This window comes from Mixophyes fleayi, chromosome 4 (genome assembly GCF_038048845.1).
Source record: "Mixophyes fleayi isolate aMixFle1 chromosome 4, aMixFle1.hap1, whole genome shotgun sequence".
In the NCBI taxonomy this organism is placed as follows: domain Eukaryota; kingdom Metazoa; phylum Chordata; class Amphibia; order Anura; family Limnodynastidae; genus Mixophyes; species Mixophyes fleayi.
Genome location: NC_134405.1, coordinates 243,626,575 through 243,633,813, shown reverse-complemented (window position 1 = coordinate 243,633,813; position 7,239 = coordinate 243,626,575). Strand labels below are relative to the sequence as shown.

Below are 7,239 nucleotides of genomic sequence, written 5' to 3'. Positions count from 1 at the left end.
TAGTGTATTCTGATGCAGTAAATGTATCGAGACATTGGCATTTTAAAGAGAGAATCTACACACAGAGCAATCCCATTTAGTCTCACTCTGATACCTAGAGAGTGTTGATGTGGGGGTTACAGCTCCAGTTGGACTGGTCACAGGGTAAGTAAGACTGTTTGTTCTGAAGTCTCACTTTATCAGATTGTGAAGCTGCCATAAGTCTGATGACATCGGGCCTTGTCCCTACCACATGGGTAGAAGAGCAAAGAGGGTGGCTCAGCAGCTGGGATAAATTTTGGATGCAATTGTAAGGAAGACACTTCTGTCACGCCCCTACAGCAAGATGGAGTAATGTTGGAGTGGGCCGAACCAGGAGGCAGAGTCTAACAAACCCTCTGGACTTCACCAAGTTTGGCAGGTCACAGCCCCCAGAACAGTACACTACCATGATAGATGTAGGAAGGGGTGGCTAGATCGAAATACGTGGTCAGGACGCCAAGGTTTGGCACACACACGGGCAGTAAGCAGTACGAAATGAGAGTCCGTAAACGTAGTCAGTAATCCAAGTCCAGATACCAGAGTGAGCCAAGTACCAGAAGGAGAATCAGAAACCAGAGTCAGGGGCAAGCTGGCTCATACAATGGGAGTTCACTGGAAGTTTCCAGGTAAAAGGAATGAGGAAAGCCAGACATCTAGGAGGTTAATCTATTGCTCGGACACTGATCTAGTGTTCAGAGCTGCCTTATATAGCGCAACGGATTTGGATTCCCCTTCCTGTGGTCACATGACCACAATGCCGTCAGAAGCCACTCACGCTGATTGATAGTCGCCGTCGGAAGCCACTCACGCTTATTGATAGCCGGTGCGAGCTAAGGCATAGAGCTGCTGACAGAGCGGGCACCCAGACAGGGTAAGTATCGCTCCTTAAAATATCCCTTCCCTTAAGGGTGGACCTTGGACAATCTAAAATGTTTGTCTTGAAATTACTTGTGAAACTGTTTCAAAACAACAGGAGCATATACATCCTTAGCTCTAACCCAAGAGCGTTCTTCCAGCCCATAGCCCTTCCATTCCTCTAAGAATTGTAGGCCACCTCTCGAGATCTGAGAGTCAAGGATCTCTTTCACCTCATATTCCTGATGATCCAGCACTGAAATTGGTGGAGGAGGATCCCTGTGAGGGGATAATTTATTAATGTTCAGCAGTTTCAGAAGAGAGATGTGAAAGACATTAGGTATTTTCAAGGAGGGAGGTAGTTTAAAAAATAATTATTTATTTATTTCAGTGTTTACTACCGGCACACGGTGCTTCATTGGACCTGCTTGCATTACTGTTTTAATGCTGGCAGCGTGACTGTATGCATTTTCACTGTCAGTATTTTATCCATGTAGGTATTTAGACTATCAGCATTTTCTCCATGTTGCTATTTACACTGTCGGGTTTTCGTGTCAGTATTATTTCCTTCTGTATTTTCACCGTTGAAATTAGTACCCAACCCCTGGAAACACCATTACCAGAATTATTCAACTAGTCATTAACTACAGTAGTAATACCAGAGGACTGGAAAAGAGCGAATGTAGTCTCACTGCACAAAAGTAGAAGCAAAGAAGAGACAAGCAACTGCCAACCAGTGAGTCTTACATCAGTAGTAGGTAAATTGATCGAAACAAACTTAAAGCAAACAGCTGTAGAATATCTCAAATCCAGCAATTTACAGGATCCCAAACACAATGGATTCATTGGGGGGAGATCGTGTCAAACAAATTCTATTGACTTTTTTGACTGGTTGACAAAAGTTTTAGATCAAGTATGGGGGGAGTAGGTGTAGCTTATTTAGATTTTAGTAAGACTTTTGACACTTTGCCACATCGAGGACAGTTATATAAACTCCAAAGTTTGAGATTGGATTCTAAGATTGTTGAATGGATAAGACCTTGGTTGAAGGATAGAAAACAGAGAGATGTAGTAAATGGAGTACATTCACAAGAATGAAAGGTTATTAGTGAAGTACCCCATGGATCTGTACTTGGACCAGTGCGTTTTAATATTGCATAGGAAGAGGAATCAATAGCATGCCACTGTATAAGTCATTGGCACGGCCTCATCTAGAATACTGTGTTCAGTTCTGGAGGCCATATCTCCAGAATCATATAAATACATTAGAGACTGTACAAAGAAGGACAACTAAAATGGTGCATGGCCTACATCTCAAAACTTACCCAGATAGACTAAAAGATCTTAATATGTATAGTTTAGAGCAGAGACGAGAAAGGGGGTTATGATATAAACTTTAAGATATATCAAGGGATTTACAAAGTACAGTAGGGAAATAGTGTTCAAAGGTAGAGAAGTATTTGAACACAGGGACATGCACTGAAACTGGAAGGAGGTAGGTTCAGAGGAAATCTGAGGAAAAATTACTTCACAGAAAAGGAAGTGGATAATTGGAATAGCCTCCCATCAGAGGTGGTAAAGGCTAATACAGTAGAGCAATTTAAACATGCTTGGGACAGACATAAGGATATCCTTAAATAGAGATAAAAATTAAAGAGTGTTGGAGGTTACCATAGGTTAAAAAATGGACTAAATGGGGCGAGTGATTCCTAACTGCCGTCAAATTCTATGTCTCTATGCATAGCTCTGATCTGTTGACGTCATAATAAAATTGTGTTGTACCATTATCCTGGTGTCAGTCAAGATATCAAAGTACCCATATATTCACATTTGGCGGCAGCGATGGGATCTCTCACTGACAGGACAAACCATATTAAAATATATGGAATTTAAGAGCCAGACTGAGATGGCATACAAGTTAATTTAGAAAATTCATCTGCGTGAAGTGTGGCACACTCAAGTTATCTAAACGACGGCAGCTGAGGCCTGACCTGGTCTGCTCGGGAAGTTGGTCCGCTGGGACCTAGAGAAACCCCAGATGGAGGATGACAAATCAGAGTATGAGGATGAGAAAGCAATACCCAGTCAAGTGATGGCTATCAAGATTACTCCGAATGCTGGGGCTGCTATGGGATGTCCAACGCAACTCTTTGAGTTTCTTTATGAACTAGCAGTGTTGCAAGTGGTATTATGGATCCATGTACTTCCACCAGCCCCACTAAAACCTGTGATGTCAGCACCCAGATTAGAGTTAAGACGTGCCCGTATTTAATGAGACTGCCACTACCACTGCCACTTAGCTACATATATTTAAGTATACAATGAGGTTATACAGAGTGGAAGAGTTTGAATATTTAAGATATTTAGTCGAAAGAGTTGCGGCAGCCCCACTATGTGTTAAAATAAACAATATTATGGCTCCAAAATGCTTTTATAAAATTGCCTTCATCTAAATTTTTATGAAGCTGTGGAAAATCAGACTTGTTAGTCTTCAATCTATTTATACTCTGCAATTTTTGTGAGTCAGACTAATTGTTCCTGAAATGTCAGATTTCTGCTATTAAGTCAGTCATCAAGTAACATAGGTGTGTTGGAATATTTGTAACACACCATGTACAATAGATGAGTATACTGTACAAGTTATATTTATGGTCAGTTCTTGCACGTCTCTTAAAAATGCTAAAGTGATATGACCTTATATTTGGAAATGAAAACATAAAAAATTGGAAAAGTATTAACAGTGATTATACAGTTTGTCATACTACAAATTAGCACATATTGTCTAACCATTTGTATCCCAACTACAGTTTATACTTTTATTGCTGCAATTTGTGTGCATATGTAAATAATTCTGCAGCGCTGTACAGAGAACTCATTCAGATCAGTCCCTGCCCCATTGGAGCTTACAGTCTAAATTCCCTAACACACACACACACACACACACACACAGAGACTAGGGTCAATTTTGATAGCAGTCAATTAAACCTACTAGTATGTTTTTGGAGTGTGGGAGGAAACCGGAGCACCCGGAGGAAACCCACGCAAACATGGGGAGAACATAGAAACTCCACACAGATAAGACCATGGTCGGGAATTGAACTCATGACCCCAGCGCTGTGAGGCAGAAGTGCTAACCACTGAGCCACTGTGCTGCCAGTCAGAATCATTTGTAGCAGACAGGTTGGTTGATATTGAAATAATTTCTCTTACAGAGATTTGAGAAATGATACATTGACTGTTTAACTCTTATTCCTTGATAACCTCCCTGGGACCTACTTTGTGGTATCAGGCAGAGGTAAAGCAAGCTGTGATGATTAACCTGCAGAGAAAGAACAAACCAAAAGGCTCCGTTAATTTGTCATTTGCCATGTGGGTATAATAAATAGTGATTTTATTGTTCACGTCACAATCACAGATAAACAGCACACTTTCTGTCAGGGTGACACCAGACAACCTAACTCTTACTAGACACAATTCTTCTGTCTAGACACCGGTCACTGTCTGACATCAGTCGCACTGTACAAATGCACAATTCAGGTTTATATGCACAAAATCCCTCCCTTTTGTCTAATTGCTTTATTAGACCCTGTTCACCACCTGTATGTGTTCAGCCTAGGTGTTCCACCAGGCCTATTGATAATAAATATTGATTGTAATAGTTTTTTTTTTTCTTTTTAAGTTTTTTTTATATTTTAAGATTTTTATTGTACAAGAGACAGCATATTTACTTCAGATCTCTGACAGATAGACCAGGGGGAAGTGACTGTTTCAGCTTTTCTGCCTTCTCTTTGTCTGTGATGACTAAAGTCTACAGGTACTTGCTGCAGCGCACCTTAAACTTGACATTATCCTTGTTCTTCTTAATCTTGACAGATGCTGCATTCTTCCTCCTGGCTGTCAACAGGAAGTCTTTGATTGCTTCAATTTTGCGAGGCATGCTGCAGCGTTACTTCCAGGGACTGTACAGCCTTCAGGATCCAGATCAGAAAGGATTGTAGTAGATTTTCATGCGATTGATATTAATTCACGACTTCATACCAGGGTAAATATGCAATTGCACAGGAAAATAGCAAATACACTTTCATTCACATCTACATTTGCAAATAGGTCACATTTAATAAAGTTTCAACTCACATTCATTTATTATTTAGAACTTAGAGATTATTTATACAAAGATAAAACTACATAAAAGGTTTTTATAGTTCAGGTCCTAAGAAATTTATGGTCTCATATTAATCCACATTTTACCAGCAGAAATCTAGTATCATTGGAGGAGCGATCGCTAGTTATGATTAGCATAATATTAATTCACAAAAGTACTCTATTAATGGGTCAGTTTAAACCAGTTTTTTGGCGGAAAGACACATATGCAGCTATTGGAGTGAGTTGCCTCCACCTTTGGAAAAGGATCGTTTCAACTGACCTATGATCAGCATTGTACTGGAACATCATAAACCTTGAACCAATGAAGTACTTTCTTAGTGTTATCTGTGTATAATTATGACATCATCACTGATTTATTCAAACCAAACTGTATTTAAACTGGCCACTGCTACTGGAACAGCCTTTTTTACCAATACAGACTTCAGGATTGATAACTGTTCCTGGATTCCTGGATCCAGTGCTCTGCATATGTATCGGTTATACTTTGCAATTCTTTGTTATACTTTTTCCTATTAAAGCTCTCTTGTGTTTTGGAACAACGCTAATCACATCGGATAATCTTTATTGGTGACAATAGTAAGGATATTACACGCTCCTCTTAGCATTACCAAGTAGAGTGGTGCAGACTTTGCGAGCAGCGTAAATTTCCATGACAATGCAACATTGTTATGCAAAATCCCCAGTCTATACTCTTTAATCTCTGTCATCTCAACTTTTCCTACCAGCACATGAATGGGAATTTTATCTTTTCGACACTTGAACTGTTCTGAAACAGCCTGTCTAGACTCATGGCCTCTTATTTTCATAAAAGGATGCTTATGATCCATTTTTAATTGGGGCTATACGGTGACATTGGGTCCTGTTTTCTGCCATAAAGAACAAGGTATGTATACTTCAGGCTAGTAAAACATGTGTAGAACTTGTTCCCTCATTCTTGCTTCCCCTAAGTCTCCGCCACCCACCAGGGTGTGTGCAGGACTTGCTCAAAGACCTATTTGAACAGTGGGAAGTCTCGCCCCAGGATAAGCGGATAAAGTAGCTTAGGCGCTATGGCAGCTACTACCTTCATTTTTTGGCCTTTAGGTCTAATGCCCAAAAGAGTCCTTTGTTAACTCTTGCTTACCCCATTTGTCCAGCACACTTTAACTCTGGGCAATTGCAAGAACTTGGCTCCAGCCAGGATAGAGCTGGAAACCAGTGTATGTTCACTCCCTGAGTCTACGACTGCCTGGACTACTCTAGCTTTTGGGTTGCATGAGTCACCTGCCACCTTTCAAAGGGCCATGAATAAATTGCTAAGAACTCATACAGCTTATGCAGCCACTTATTTAAATGAATAGTGATTTATACCCCAGTCACATCTGCCCAAAAGTTGAGGCAGTCTTAGCTTCATTGAGGTCTGTGGGATTAGTCTGAAGGGAGACCCAGAGAGGCAAGATCAGTGTCAGGTACTAAGCAGATACCAGGCACCAGAAGAGGCGATGAAGAAGCGTCACTTCCAGTCCGGCAGTGAGTAACCACGCTAAAAGCCTGGGAATTGGGTTCAGCAGTGGAGGTATAGACGGGTCTCTGTTGTCACAGATGCCCAGGGCATGCAGAGCCATCCGGTATCTAGTTGTGGAAGAACTGGCTTCCACTATTAGAGATTTTACAGGAATTTAGATGACTGAACCCAGGATCCCAGCAGAGCACATCTTCTCCCATTGGTAGTTAGGCCACGCTCCCCATCTTGAATTTTTTTTATCTCCTCTGTCATCCGGCCATAGGCTGATTAGGTGATCCTTCCACTCACCTCTCTCAGGTATTTAAAGCACTGTTCCTCTCCCAAATGGACAGATCTTCAGCCTGCTCAGTTGAGGATTAGTTGGCTCCCTACAGTTACCTGTCAAACTTGGAAAACTTGGAGTCTCCAGCTTCCCAGCTTAACCTGGCAAACCAGACACCCTGCATCTGCAGTTATCATTCAGCTTAGAGTGCTGGCAAATGGATGTAGTTTGAAGAGGCATGATCAGGAGCTGCGAATATTCCATAAAAAATAGTCTGAGTATTCAGGCTAGGAGAGATCTGACACTCAGATGGCAAGTACTAGGAGTAGGCTATAAAGTCAAGGCAGGTGGCAGGTATCTGTAATCAGGTAAAAGCTACATGGTCAGGGCTGGTAGCAGAAATAAATAGCCAAGTAACAGGAAGAGGGTCACT

At 41.2% G+C, this 7,239-nt stretch overlaps 1 pseudogene; it reads right to left on the bottom strand.

The window, feature by feature from the left end:
* Positions 1 to 4,555: 4,555 nt before the first annotated feature.
* LOC142150100 (large ribosomal subunit protein eL38 pseudogene) lies at positions 4,556 to 4,862 on the bottom strand (annotated as a pseudogene).
* Positions 4,863 to 7,239: the final 2,377 nt, after the last annotated feature.